The sequence below is a fragment of the Oncorhynchus keta genome, chromosome 34 (genome assembly GCF_023373465.1).
Source record: "Oncorhynchus keta strain PuntledgeMale-10-30-2019 chromosome 34, Oket_V2, whole genome shotgun sequence".
NCBI lineage: Eukaryota > Metazoa > Chordata > Actinopteri > Salmoniformes > Salmonidae > Oncorhynchus > Oncorhynchus keta.
In genome coordinates this window covers 79,304,996-79,320,866 of record NC_068454.1, presented here as the reverse complement: position 1 = coordinate 79,320,866, position 15,871 = coordinate 79,304,996, and the positions used below count along the sequence as shown (strand labels likewise).

The window sequence follows — 15,871 nt, the reverse complement described above, 5'->3', positions numbered from 1 at the left end:
TCTCCTGTCTCCATCCCTTCTCCCTTTTATACTCCTCTTCTCCCTCCCCCTGTCCCACGCCTCTCCCTCTGCCTCTCCCTCTTCCTTCTTCCTCCTCCTCTCCCCCTCTCCCTCGCCCTCCCCCTTGCCTCCTCCCCCTCTCCTCACCCAGACCGATCTTCTCCCCCGATTGGGCTGGCAGTAGAAACACCAGCAGTGTCAAGGAGGAGATGAGAACACAGGGGACGAGGAGGTTGAGAGCGTAGAACAGAGTTCTCCGTCGTAGGGTCACAACAAATGTCACGTCAGAGTAGGGCTCTGTACAGCACTCATAAAATATCTCATGACGATCACCTGGTACACCTACAAGAGGGGGGAGGGGAGGAAAGAGGGAGTGAGATATTAGAAAATAAGAGAGAGGAGAGAGAGATACAAGAGGGCTGGAAAAGAAGAGAGGGAGGGTAAAGGAGGAGGGACAACCTGGGTCGGGGGCAGACAGAGCTCTCTCACCCAGCAGTTCCCACTCTCCATTGGACATGTATCCTGACAGGTCAGCCTCCTGCATCTGGAGGTCCAGCAGCCAGCCGTCAAACGTCCACGAGCCAAACTTCAGCTCACAGTGCTGGACGTCAAAGGGAAACCAACGCACGTCCACTTCACACGCACTGCTGAAAATACCTGGGACAGTGAGGGGGAAGGGGAGATGTGGGGGAGAGGGAGTGAGAGAAGGGAAAGGGGGAGAAAATAAAATAGAGATTGAGAGAGAAGTGCATTATCAGTAGGGGAGAGTGGGGTAAGTTGAGCCATTTGTTACATTCAACATCAAAGGAAACATAGCATTCTTTCTAATAAAGATATCTACATATATTTCAGGATGTTGTGTATCACTGGAAATAATCTGAATTAATGTAAACCCTACAGTTTTGAAAACACAGCTTGTCCAAAAAAAGGCTTAACTTACCCCAAGGCCATTGGCCCGACTTACCCCGAGGCCATTGGCCCGACTTACCCCGAGGCCATTGGCCCGACTTACCCCGAGGCCATTGGCCCGACTTACCCCTAGGCCATTGGCCCGACTTACCCCGAGGCCATTGGCCCGACTTACCCCGAGGCCATTGGCCCGACTTACCCCAAGGCCATTGGCCCGACTTACCCCGAGGCCATTGGCCCGACTTACCCCGAGGCCATTGGCCCGACTTACCCCGAGGCCATTGGCCCGACTTACCCCAAGGCCATTGGCCCGACTTACCCCAAGGCCAACATTTTGACTATATTTGCCCACACAGCTACCAAGGATGTACTTTCATGCTTGTTTTAGGACCTCATATTGAAGCTTATAGGGCCCCAACTGATGTATAGAACAATCTTTAAATGATTTACTTTGGTTTAGATATAAGCATCATGAAACATGTAACACAATATATTTGTTTGACTTGGTGAAAATACTTTTTTTTTACCACTTTTTCCATGTTGTCATGACTCCCACCGAAGGTGGCTCCCCTGCCTGTTCGGGCGGCGCTCGGCGGTCGTCGTCGCCGGTCTACTAGCCGCCACCGATCCCTTTTTTCCTTTTTAGTTTTGTCTTATTGGTTGCACCTGTTCCCTGTTTCGGTTCTTGATTTGTGTCTATTTAAGCCTGTTAGGTCCGCCTAGGTTGGTGAAGGATTGTTACTCTGTTGGTTGTGGATGTGTTTTCGTGTTTGTTTTCTCCGGACTGTTTGGCCCTGTGTTTGGGCTGGTCTGTTTGGTCCTGTGTTTGGGCTGGTCTGTTTGGTCCTGTGTTTGGGCTGGTCTGTTTGGTCCTGTGTTTGGGCTGGTCTGTTTGGTCCTGTGTTTGGGCTGGTCTGTTTGGTCCTGTGTTTGGGCTGGTCTGTTTGGTCCTGTGTTTGGGCTGGCTGTTTGTCCTGTGTTTGGTCTGTTTGGTCCTGTGTTTGGGCTGGTCTGTTTGGTCCTGTGTTTGGGCTGGTCTGTTTGGTCCTGTGTTTGGGCTGGTCTGTTTGGTCCTGTGTTTGGGCTGGTCTGTTTGGTCCTGTGTTTGGGCTGGTCTGTTTGGTCCTGTGTTTGGGCTGGTCTGTTTGGTCCTGTGTTTGGGCTGGTCTGTTTGGTCCTGTGTTTGGGCTGGTCTGTTTGGTCCTGTGTTTGGGCTGGTCTGTTTGGTCCTGTGTTTGGGCTGGTCTGTTTGGTCCTGTGTTTGGGCTGGTCTGTTTGGTCCTGTGTTTGGGCTGGTCTGTTTGGTCCTGTGTTTGGGCTGGTCTGTTTGGTCCTGTGTTTGGGCTGGTCTGTTTGGTCCTGTGTTGGGCTCCTGTGTTTGGGCTGGTCTGTTTGGTCCTGTGTTTGGGCTGGTCTGTTTGGTCCTGTGTTTGGGCTGGTCTGTTTGGTCCTGTGTTTGGGCTGGTCTGTTTGGTCCTGTGTTTGGGCTGGTCTGTTTGGTCCTGTGTTTGGGCTGGTCTGTTTGGTCCTGTGTTTGGGCTGGTCTGTTTGGTCCTGTGTTTGGGCTGGTCTGTTTGGTCCTGTGTTTGGGCTGGTCTGTTTGGTCCTGTGTTTGGGCTGGTCTGTTTGGGCTGGTCTGTTTGGTCCTGTGTTTGGGCTGGTCTGTTTGGTCCTGTGTTTGGGCTGGTCTGTTTGGTCCTGTGTTTGGGCTGGTCTGTTTGGTCCTGTGTTTGGGCTGGTCTGTTTGGTCCTGTGTTTGGGCTGGTCTGTTTGGTCCTGTGTTTGGGCTGGTCTGTTTGGGCTGGTGTGTTTGGGCTGGTCTGTTTGGGCTGGTGTGTTTGGTCCTGTGTTTGGGCTGGTCTGTTTGGTCCTGTGTTTGGGCTGGTCTGTTTGGTCCTGTGTTTGGGCTGGTCTGTTTGGTCAAATCAAATCAAATTGTATTTGTCACATACACATGGTTAGCAGATGTTAATGCGAGTGTAGCGAAATGCTTGTGCTTCTAGTTCCGACAATGCAGTGATAACCAACAAGTAATCTAACTAACAATTCCAAAACTACTGTCTTATACACAGTGTAAGGGGATAAGGAATATGTACATAAGGATATATGAATGAGTGATGGTACAGAGCAGCATACAGTAGATGGTATCGAGTACAGTATATACATATGAGATGAGTATGTAGACAAAGTAAACAAAGTGGCATAGTTAAAGTGGCTAGTGATACATGTATTGCATAAGGATGCAGTCGATGATGTAGAGTACAGTATATACGTATGCATATGAGATGAATAATGTAGGGTAAGTAACATTATATAAGGTAGCATTGTTTAAAGTGGCTAGTGATATATTTACATAATTTCCCATCAATTCCCATTATTAAAGTGGCTGGAGTTGGGTCAGTGTCAATGACAGTGTGTTGGCAGCAGCCACTCAATGTTAGTGGTGGCTGTTTAACAGTCTGATAGCCTTGAGATAGAAGCTGTTTTTCAGTCTCTCGGTCCCAGCTTTGATGCACCTGTACTGACCTCGCCTTCTGGATGATAGCGGGGTGAACAGGCAGTGGTTCGGTGGTTGATGTCCTTGATGATCTTTATGGCCTTCCTGTAACATCGGGTGGTGTAGGTGTCCTGGAGGGCAGGTAGTTTGCCCCGGTGATGCGTTGTGCAGACCTCACTACCCTCTGGAGAGCCTTACGGTTGAGGGCGGAGCAGTTGCCGTACCAGGCGGTGATACAGCCCGCCAGGATGCTCTCGATTGTGCATCTGTAGAAGTTTGTGAGTGCTTTTGGTGACAAGCCGAATTTCTTCAGCCTCCTGAGGTTGAAGAGGCGCTGCTGCGCCTTCTTCACGACGCTGTCAGTGTGAGTGGACCAATTCAGTTTGTCTGTGATGTGTATGCCGAGGAACTTAAAACTTGCTACCCTCTCCACTACTGTTCCATCGATGTGGATAGGGGGTGTTCCCTCTGCTGTCTCCTGAAGTCCACGATCAGCTCCTTCATTTTTGTTGACGTTGAGGGAGAGGTTATTTTCCTGTGCCCTCACCTCCTCGCTGTAGGCTGTCTCCTCATTGTTGGTAGTCAGGTCTACTACTGTTGTGTCGCCTGCGAACTTGATGATTGAGTTGGAGGCGTGCGTGGCCACGCAGTGGTGGATGAACAGCGAGTTCAGGAGGGGGCTCAGAACGCACCCTTGTGGGGCCCCAGTGTTGAGGATCAGCGGGGAGAGATGTTGTTGCCTACCCTCACCACCTGGGGGCGGCCCGTCAGGAAGTCCAGTACCCAGTTGCACAGGGCGGGGTCGAGACCCAGGGTCTCGAGCTTGATGACGAGCTTGGAGGGTACTATGGTGTTGAATGCCGAGCTGTAGTCGATGAACAGCATTCTCACATAGGTATTCCTCTTGTCCAGGTGGGTTAGGGCAGTGTGCAGTGTGGTTGAGATTGCATCATCTGTGGACCTATTTGGGCGGTAAGCAAATTGGAGTGGGTCTAGGGTGTCAGGTAGGGTGGAGGTGATATGGTCCTTGACTAGTCTCTCAAAGCACTTCATGATGACGGAAGTGAGTGCTACGGGCAGTAGTCGTTTAGCTCAGTTACCTTAGCTTTCTTGGGAACAGGAACAATGGTGGCCCTCTTGAAGCATGTGGGAACAGCAGACTGGTATAGGGATTGATTGAATATGTCCGTAAACACACCGGCCAGCTGGTCTGCGCATGCTCTGAGGGCGCGGCTGGGGATGCCGTCTGGGCCTGCAGCCTTGCGAGGGTTAACACGTTTAAATGTCTTACTCACCTCGGCTGCAGTGAAGGAGAGACCGCATGTTTTCGTTGCAGGCCGTGTCAGTGGCACTGTATTGTCCTCAAAGCGGGCAAAAAGTTATTTAGTCTGCCTGGGAGCAAGACATCCTGGTCCGTGACTGGGCTGGGTTTCTTCTTGTAGTCCGTGATTGACTGTAGACCCTGCCACATGCCTCTTGTGTCTGAGCCATTGAATTGAGATTCTACTTTGTCTCTATACTGACGCTTAGCTTGTTTAATAGCCTTGCGGAGGGAATAGCTGCATTGTTTATATTCGGACATGTTACCAGACACCTTGCCCTGATTAAAAGCAGTGGTTCGCGCTTTCAGTTTCACGCGAATGCTGCCATCAATCCACGGTTTCTGGTTTGGGAATATTTTTATCGTTGCTATGGGAACGACATCTTCGACGCACATTCTAATGAACTCGCACACCGAATCAGCGTATTCGTCAATATTTCCATCTGACACAATACGAAACATGTCCCAGTCCACGTGATGGAAGCAGTCTTGGAGTGTGGAGTCAGCTTGGTCTGACCAGCGTTGGACAGACCTCAGCGTGGGAGCCTCTTGTTTTAGCTTCTGCCTGTAGGCAGGGATCAGCAAAATGGAGTCGTAGTCAGCTTTTCCGAAAGGGGGGCGGGGCAGGGCCTTATATGCGTTGCGGAAGTTAGAGTAACAATGATCCAAGGTTTTACCACCCCTGGTTGCGCAATCGATATGCTGATAAAATTTAGGGAGTCTTGTTTTCAGATTAGCTTTGTTAAAATCCCCAGCTACAATGAATGCAGCCTCCGGATAAATGGTTTCCAGTTTGCAAAGAGTTAAATAAAGTTCGTTCAGAGCCATCGATGTGTCTGCTTGGGGGATATATACGGCTGTGATTATAATCGAAGAGAATTCTCTTGGAAGATAATGCGGTCTACATTTGATTGTGAGGAATTCTAAATCAGGTGAACAGAAGGATTTGAGTTCCTGTATGTTTCCTTCATCACACCATGTCTCGTTAGTCATGAGGCATACGCCCCCCGCCACTCTTCTTACCAGAAAGATGTCTATTTCTGTCGGCGCGATGCGTGGAGAATCCCGTTGGCTGCACCGCATCGGATAGCGTCTTCCCAGTGAGCCATGTTTCCGTGAAGCAGAGAACGTTGCAGTCTCTGATGTCCCTCTGGAATGCCACCCTTGCTCGGATTTCGTCAACCTTGTTGTCAAGAGACTGGACATTGGCAAGAAGAATGCTGGGGAGGGGTGCGCGATGTGCCCTTTTTCGGAGTCTGACCAGAACACCACCTCGTTTCCCTCTTTTTCGGAGTCGTTTCCTTGGGTCGCTGCCTGCGATCCATTCCGTTGTCCTGTTTGTAAGGCAGAACACAGGATCCGCGTCGCGGAAAACATATTCTTGGTCGTACTGATGGTGAGTTGACGCTGATCTTATATTCATTAGTTCTTCTCGACTGTATGTAATGAAACCTAAGATGACCTGGGGTACTAATGTAAGAAATAACACGTAAAAAAACAAAAAACTGCATAGTTTCGTAGGAACGCGAAGCGAGGCGGCCATCTCAGTCGGCGCCGTCCTGTGTTTTCTCCTGACTGTTTGGGCTGGTCTGTTTGGTCCTGTGTTTGGGCTGGTCTGTTTTATGCGCCCTGTATTGTGGCGTGACCGTTTTGTGCCGGAGAATAAATTACGATTTACCAAACCCTGTGCTCTCTGCGCCTGACTCCAACCCACCACTCCTAGTAAACTCTGAAACGTAGGTACTTCCTTCACAGACTCCTTGAAATGACCTCTTCCTAAATATTTGATAAAATTATAAATGTTGTGTATGATTTATTAGAAACCAGCGTGGCTCAACTTACTCCTTGTCTCAACTTACCCCACTCTCCCCTATATCTATGTTAAACTGAATGAGAGAGGGGAAGGTCTCAACTTACCCCACTCTCCCCTATATCTATGTTAATCTAAAATGAGAGAGGGGAAGGTCTCAACTTACCCCACTCTCCCCTATATCTATGTTAAACTGAATGAGAGAGGGGAAGGTCAGGGAAGAATAAAAAGAGAGAAAGGTTGATCTATAGACTTACCTGGAGGGAGGTACTCACAGAATCCACTGGAGTTGACCAGCACATAGCTCTTAAAGGTGGCATCAAATTTATCATGGGCACTGAGAAGGACAAAAAAGAAAGATCAGCAAGGTGTGTGTGTGTGCGTGCGTGTACTTTAACTTAACCAGTTGCTTAAACAGCGTTATTCTCTGGGTTGAGTGAACTTCAAAATAGCATTGAAGTTGATTCAAATTAAAATACCAAGGCAACCAGCTGCCATAGGATTTCTAGTTTTCTCAACACTAGATTCTAGTTTGCTCAAAACCATGCCCATCATTAACATATTTCCCAGCATGCTTTATTGCAGGATGATTTTCAGAATTGTTTGTTTTAATACCTGTGTTTTTGCAAACATATTGTTTGGTTGATTAAGCTTATGCTACACAAAGACAAAAGGCATTTTTCTAAACTAATCCAATCTATTAGTCTGGATATCTTCACTCTGGCTAGATTCTAATAGGAATTACACAACTTTGCAAGCCAGCAATTATGTGACTTGCAGGCTTGATGTGGCCTGTAAACCAGGAGTTTCAGATCACTGTGTTAGGGTATAACTAGTGATGAGCATTTTTCGGGAAGCCAGATCTTTGGTGCCGTTCACCTAAATGAGCCGTTCATTTGGCTCCCAAACGGCTCTTTATTTAGTAGTGCATAAAAAAATGTGTGAAACATAAAAAATATATTTCTAATTTAAAGCCTAAAATGTTCCCTACCATTATGCAGATAGTGAAATGTGAGTTGAAATACATTTTAAATGACGAAATTAGATTGCTTGGCTCTCTCCTCACTACCTACTGTTCCTGCAGTGAAGAATGAATAGCTTCAGAGAATGGTTGTCTGAAGCTCATAAAGCAGTAGTAGCAGTGAGTCAAATGAACGCCTCATTCACAGATACAATATGGTTCCAGACGTCCATCAAAAAGATCTGTTCAAAAAGAGCTGTTCATTTGCGAACAACTCATCACTAATATGTAACGTATTATAATGTAGGTCATAAAGCAATCACAACCTTTCACGTTGTCTAATGATTGGAGACAGGCGCAGGACTGCGTAATAGGGGGTTTATTCTCTCCACCCAAACAAAAGAGCTTCTAAATAATACACGGGACGAGACCCGCAAAACAAGTGCACAATAACATGTATCATGGAAGCCAAAACAACAGCACAGGTACTCACAGGACTAAGGGACATGGTAACAGTAACCGACAAGGACAATGGGGAACAGAGGGCACATATATAACATACTAATCAGGGGAAATGGGAACCAGGGGTGCGTAATGAGACAAGACAGTCCGGGGTTGAATCCAGGAATGAGGTTAGTGGAGGAGTGGCGGAGGGATTTCTGCGCGTACGCAGCCCAAGGTAGAAAACCCGCCCACTCCCCCAGCCGGTCCTAACAGTAACACCTCATGAACCTGCTCACTTTCTGATTGACCCTCTCCACCTGCCATTTAGCTTGAGGATGGTACCCAGAGGTGAGGCTGACCGTGACCCCCAGGTTGTGAGGTGAACTGAGGGCCACGATCTGACACAATGTCCTCCGGGATCCCATAGTGCTGGAAGACGTGCATTAAAAGACCCTCCATGGTTTGAATGGCCAACGGGAGCCCAGGCAGAGGAAGGAGGCGACAAGCTTTGGAAAACCACAACAACAAGAATGGTGGTGTTCCCCTGGGAGGGGGGGAAGGTCAGTGACAGAGTCCACCGAGAGGTGAGACCAGGGTCATTGTGGAACCGGCAGGGGAAGGAGCTTGGCAGGGGAAGGAGGTGTCTGGGTGTCTTTGACTGAGCACAGATGGAGCAGGAAGAGATGTAAACCCGGGCGACCCTAGCCAAGATGGGCCACCAGTACTTCTCCGTCAGGCAGGCGATGGTATAGTTTATCCCAGGATGACCCGACACAGGCGCCGTGTGCGCCCAGGCAAGGAGGCGGTCCCACACACCTGTGGACATATAGGCGTGGTTCTCCAGGCACTTTGTAGGTGTGGGTTCCGTACGCAGGGCCTGCCGTATGTTGGTGTCCATGTCCCACACCACTGGCGCGATGATACAGGATGGAGGGATGATGGGTCTCCTCTCCCTGCCTCTCCGCTGCATCATAGAGGCGAGACAGGGCGTCCGCCTTCACGTTCTTTGAGCCTTGCCTATAAGAAAGTGAGAATTGGAACCTGGCAAAGAATAGAGCCCACCTGGCCTGTCTCGGGTTTAGCCTCTTCACTGCCCTGATGTACTCCAGGTTGCGGTGGTCCGTCCACACCAGGAAAGGGTGTTTGGACCCCTCCAGCCAGTGCCTCCACGCCTTCAGAGCCTCCTTGATCGCCAAGAGCTCCCAGTCCCCTACTTCGTAGTTCCTCCGGGCAGGGCTCAGCTGCTTGGAGTAGAAGGAGCAGGGCTGCAGGTTTGGAGGGGTTCCGGTGCGCTGGGACAGCACTGCCGCGACTCCTACTTCGAAGGCATCCACCTCGATGATGAAGGGACGTGAGGGATCGGGATGTGCCAGCACGGGAGCAGTGGTGAAATGTGCCTTCAGTGTCTCAAACGCCCTCTCCACTTCCGCCGTCCAACAAAGCCGCTGGGGACCTCCTCTCAGCAGGGAGGTGAAAGGCGCGACCACCATGCTGAAGCCCCGGAAGTAGTTGGCGAACCCCAGGAATCGCTGGACTGCTTTCCCAGAATTGGGGATGGGCTATGACCTGACTGCGCTGACACGTTGCTCCTCCATCTCCACTCCCTCCGTGGTTATGAGAAAAACAAACACTTCTCTTGTTTAACATATAGATTATGCTCCAACAGTCTTCCCAGCACAGACCTAACTAATGAGACATGCTGGGCGCAGTCAGCAGAATAGACCAAAATGTTGTCTATATAAACCACTACGCCCCGTCCCAGCATGTCCCAAAACACTTTGTTAATAAAGACTTGGAAGACTGAAAGAGCATTAGACAGGCCAAAAGGCATTTCGAGATACTCACACAGTCCCCCATCTTTCTTTTTAACAAAAAAGAAGCTTGAGGAGGCTGGTGGTGATGAAGAGGGGTGGATAAGACCCTGCTGGAGGCTCTCCTGTACATAGATCTCCATGACCTCTGTCTCTGCATAGGAGAGGGGATAGACGTGTCCTCTCGGGAGGGCTGCATCAGACAGGTCAATGGCACAGTCCCAGGGACGATGAGGAGGCAGGCGTGTAGCCTGGGTCTTAGAGAAAACCCGATGCAGATCCTGGTATTTCTCCGGCAACTCCACTTGAGGTGTGTGGTCCAGACTTTCCACCGTAGTGGTGTTGACAGACACCACGAGACACCTCCCCTGACACTCCTGCAACCAACCCAGCATTCTCCCCTCGGACCAGGAAATAACAGGGTTACGCCAACTCAACCAGGGGAGACCGAATACAATCAAAAATGAGTCCCATGGGTCAGCAGGGAAACGGGAACAGTGATGTGATGTACGAGACCTGTCCCTATTGGACGATTATCCAGGGCTCGAACTGGAATGGGTGACTGTAGGGCAACCAAAGGAATGCGTAATGCAGTGGCAATAGATTGCTGGGCAGCTCCGGAATCAATCAGAGCTAACGGGAGTGAGGGGCTAGGGTATTCAGGGAATTTAATAGGAAAACATACTGGTTGAGTTGACCGAAAAGGAGGGGAGATCTTACATCCTACCTGGGTTGGAGCAGGAGAATTCCCTGGCTTGTCACCTCCTCGTCTATTAGTGGATAGAGGGCAGGTCAGGGAGAAATTACCCCTTTCTCCACAATAGGAGCAGAGGCCCAGATTCCTCCTTCTCCTACACTCTGCCTCGGGCAAACATGCAGAACCCACCTCCATCGGCTCTGGCCACGGCGCAGGTGTAGCCATGGGCTCCGGATTCCACGCAGGTCTTTGTCGGGACAGCTGGAGGTTGTCCAAACTAATCGCCATGCTGTCGAGTGACAGGTTGTCATCATGGCAGGCTAACTCCATCTGTACCTCCTCCCGCAGTCCGCAGCGGAACACGGTAACCAGAGCCGACTTGTTGCATCCGGTGGAGGCCGCGATGGTCCGGAAATCCAGAGTGAAGTCCTTGATCCTGGCGTAATCGGAGTGGACGTTCATCCCATTTTCGGCCCTCCACCGGATGATCAAACACCGAGCGGAAGAGGGTGAAGCGCTCGTAGGACTCGACCTCGGGTCTGCCCGTTTCCCAGACCGCGGCACCCCGGTCCAGGGCCCATCCGGTCAGTGCCGAGATGACGGTGTCAACCCTGTCTCTCCCAGAAACAGCCTCGGCGTAGCGAGCGAGGTACAGGTCGCATTGCAGACGGAATCCCTTGCATCTCGCTGGCGCGCCGTCAAATCGCTCCGGGAGGGACAGGGGTATTCCGCGGACTGGCTCAGATGGGACGGAGGCATGTAGTGGTGTGGGGGCTTATGTCGGAACCGGTGCTGGAGACTGGAGGGACTGTACATTTCCCTCCAAATGCAGAATGGTTGCCAACATGCTGTCCATGTTGCTGCTGAGTCTGGAGAGACAGTCCTTTTGATTCTGGACTGCCTCTACGATGGTCGACAGCTCGGTCGTTCCTGCTGTCTCTATTTCAGGGGTTGGTTATTCTGTCATGTTGTCTAATGATTGGAGACAGGTGCAATAATACGTAATAGGGGTGTTATTCTCTCCATCCAAACAAAAGAGCGAGGTGGAAACCTCTAAATAATACGAGGCCCGCAAAACAAGTGCACAATAACATGTATCATGGAAGCCAAAACAACAGCACAGGTACTCACAGGACTAAGGGACATGGTAACAGTAACCGACAAGGACAATGGGGAACAGAGGGCACATATATAACATACTAATCCGGGGGAATGGGAACCAGGGGTGCGTAATGAGACAAGACAGTCCGGGGTTGGTGGTAATGAATCCAGTGACGCCTAGAAGGCCAGTGATGTTGGCCTCCGGAGCTGGTGAACGGAATGAGCAGTAGTACCGGGGGGATCCGTGACACAACCCCTTGACTTTATCAACATTTTGTTGTGTTACAGCCTGAATTTAACTTTGAGATTTTGTGTCAACACTAAGTACCCCATAATGTGAAAGTTGAATTACGTTTTTTAGATATGTTTTTAAATTAATTAAAAATAAAAAGCTGCATGTCTTGAGTCAATAAGTTTTCAACGTTAAAAAATATATATATTTTGCTTGCTCTGTGTGCAATATTAGTGTTTAACATGGTTCTTTACCTAATATCTGTACCCCACATACAATTATCTGTACGGTCCCTCAGTCGAGAAGTGCATTTCAAACAGATTCAATCACAAAGACCAGGGAGATTTTCCAATTCCTCGCACAGAAGGGCACCTATTGGTAGAGACGTAAAATAAATCAGACATTGAATACCCCTTGGAGCATGGTGTTATTAATTTCATTCTGGAGGGTGTATCAATGCACCCAGTCACTACAAAGATACAGGTGTCCTTCCTAACTCAGTATGTAGTACAACGCACGTATGTAAAGCTCTTGCTATCTATCCTTTACAGTTGAGTAAACTATAAATCCTTGCAGCTGGTTGCCTTGACATTTTAAGTTAAATAAACAAATACATTTTGAGAGAGAGAGAGAGAGAGAGAGAGAGAGAGAGAGAGAGAGAGAGTGGGGGTTAGAGAGAGAGAGAGGAGAGAGAGAAAGAGAGAGAGAGGAGGAGAGAGAGAGAGAGAGAGAGAGAGAGAGAGAGAGAGAGAGAGAGAGAGAGAGAGAGAGAGAGAGAGAGAGAGAGAGAGAGAGAGAGAGAGAGAGAGAGAGAGACCCACACCTGTTGTACAGTAGTATATCAGGTATCCAGACCTGGTCAGTAGTGAAGCGAAGGGTTTTCACTCCAGGGTACTCTGACTGGTTCCACTGAAGGTAGTGGTCAAACCATTGCTATACAAATCCAGTCAATAAATTATTAAGGTTACAGGGGCTGGTTACACAGGCAGACCAATTCTGATATTTTTCCACTAATTGGTATTTACATCAGATCATTTCAGAGCGAAATAAATCAGAATTGGGCTGCCTGTCTAAACGCAGCCAGGGGGCCACACACACACACACACACACACACACACACACACACACAAGCGGGCATGGACACACATGCAGGGTCATCCTCACCATCTGAAGCCAGGCATTAGTGGTGAGAATCTGGTTTTTCTCATCCTGGAATAAGATGAAGAGAGTTCAGTGTGTGTGTGTGTGTGTGTGTGTGTGTGTGTGTGTGTGTGTGTGTGTGTGTGTGTGTGTGTGTGTGTGTGTGTGTGTGTGTGTGTGTGTGTGTGTGTGTGTGTGTGTGTGTGTGTGTGTGTTTATGAAAGTGTAAGAGAACATGGTAGCGTACCACATTCATGACTTGTAAGAGAGTGTAGGAGAATCGGACAGTGAGTGGTAGAGAGTCGTTGGCAACAGGTCTCTCCATACGGTTATAGTCCCTCAGTAGCTCCCTCAATAGATTACGCTGGTGGGGACCCTGCTCAGATACTGAGAGAGGGGGAGGGAGAGAGGGGGGAGGGGAAAAAGGAGTAGAAAGGAGGGAAAAGGATGAGGATGAGGGAGGAGAGCGGGAGAGAGAGGGAGCAATGACAAGAGGGAAAGAATAAGAAGACAGAGGAGACAGAATGGACAGTTACAAAGAGACAACTACATTCCTGTAGACAGAATGGACAGTTACAAAGAGACAACTACATTCCTGTAGACAGAATGGACAGTTACAAAGAGACAGCTACATTCCTGTAGACAGAATGGACAGTTACAAAGAGACAACTACATTCCTGTAGACAGAATGGACAGTTACAAAGAGACAACTACATTCCTGTAGACAGAATGGACAGTTACAAAGAGACAACTACATTCCTGTAGACAGAATGGACAGTTACAAAGAGACAGACTACATTCCTGGGGACAGAATGGACAGTTACAAAGAGACAGCTACATTCCTGTAGACAGAATGGACAGTTACAAAGAGACAGCTACATTCCTGTAGACAGAATGGACAGTTACAAAGAGACAACTACATTCCTGTAGACAGAATGGACAGTTACAAAGAGACAACTACATTCCTGTAGACAGAATGGACAGTTACAAAGAGACAACTACATTCCTGGTGACAGAATGGACAGTTACAAAGAGACAGCTACATTCCTGTAGACAGAATGGACAGTTACAAAGAGACAGCTACATTCCTGTAGACAGAATGGACAGTTACAAAGAGACAGCTACATTCCTGTAGACAGAATGGACAGTTACAAAGAGACAACTACATTCCTGTAGACAGAATGGACAGTTACAAAGAGACAGCTACATTCCTGTAGACAGAATGGACAGTTACAAAGAGACAGCTACATTCCTGTAGACAGAATGGACAGTTACAAAGAGACAACTACATTCCTGTAGACAGAATGGACAGTTACAAAGAGACAGCTACATTCCTGTAGACAGAATGGACAGTTACAAAGAGACAGCTACATTCCTGTAGACAGAATGGACAGTTACAAAGAGACAACTACATTCCTGTAGACAGAATGGACAGTTACAAAGAGACAGCTACATTCCTGTAGACAGAATGGACAGTTACAAAGAGACAACTACATTCCTGTAGACAGAATGGACAGTTACAAAGAGACAGCTACATTCCTGTAGACAGAATGGACAGTTACAAAGAGACAGCTGCATTCCTGTAGACAGAATGGACAGTTACAAAGAGACAACTACATTCCTGTAGACAGAATGGACAGTTACAAAGAGACAACTACATTCCTGTAGACAGAATGGACAGTTACAAAGAGACAGCTACATTCCTGTAGACAGAATGGACAGTTACAAAGAGACAACTACATTCCTGTAGACAGAATGGACAGTTACAAAGAGACAACTACATTCCTGTAGACAGAATGGACAGTTACAAAGAGACAACTACATTCCTGTAGACAGAATGGACAGTTACAAAGAGACAGCTACATTCCTGTAGACAGAATGGACAGTTACAAAGAGACAACTACATTCCTGGTGACAGAATGGACAGTTACAAAGAGACAGCTGCATTCCTGTAGACAGAATGGACAGTTACAAAGAGACAGCTGCATTCCTGTAGACAGAATGGACAGTTACAAAGAGACAACTACATTCCTGTAGACAGAATGGACAGTTACAAAGAGACAACTACATTCCTGTAGACAGAATGGACAGTTACAAAGAGACAGCTACATTCCTGTAGACAGAATGGACAGTTACAAAGAGACAACTACATTCCTGGTGACAGAATGGACAGTTACAAAGAGACAGCTGCATTCCTGTAGACAGAATGGACAGTTACAAAGAGACAGCTGCATTCCTGTAGACAGAATGGACAGTTACAAAGAGACAACTACATTCCTGTAGACAGAATGGACAGTTACAAAGAGACAACTACATTCCTGTAGACAGAATGGACAGTTACAAAGAGACAACTACATTCCTGTAGACAGAATGGACAGTTACAAAGAGACAACTACATTCCTGTAGACAGAATGGACAGTTACAAAGAGACAGCTACATTCCTGTAGACAGAATGGACAGTTACAAAGAGACAGCTACATTCCTGTAGACAGAATGGACAGTTACAAAGAGACAGCTACATTCCTGTAGACAGAATGGACAGTTACAAAGAGACAACTACATTCCTGGTGACAGAATGGACAGTTACAAAGAGACAACTACATTCCTGTAGACAGAATGGACAGTTACAAAGAGACAGCTACATTCCTGTAGACAGAATGGACAGTTACAAAGAGACAGCTACAGCTACATTCCTGTAGACAGAATGGACAGTTACAAAGAGACAGCTACATTCCTGTAGACAGAATGGACAGTTACAAAGAGACAGCTACATTCCTGTAGACAGAATGGACAGTTACAAAGAGACAGCTACATTCCTGTAGACAGAATGGACAGTTACAAAGAGACAACTACATTCCTGGTGACAGAATGGACAGTTACAAAGAGACAACTACATTCCTGTAGACAGAATGGACAGTTACAAAGAGACAGCTACATTCCTGTAGACA

General features: G+C 48.0%; 1 pseudogene; it reads right to left on the bottom strand.

Moving 5' to 3' along the window:
• The window catches only part of LOC127915316 (neuronal acetylcholine receptor subunit alpha-7-like), a 33,779-nt pseudogene that overhangs the window by 6,889 nt on the left and 11,019 nt on the right, over positions 1 to 15,871 (bottom strand).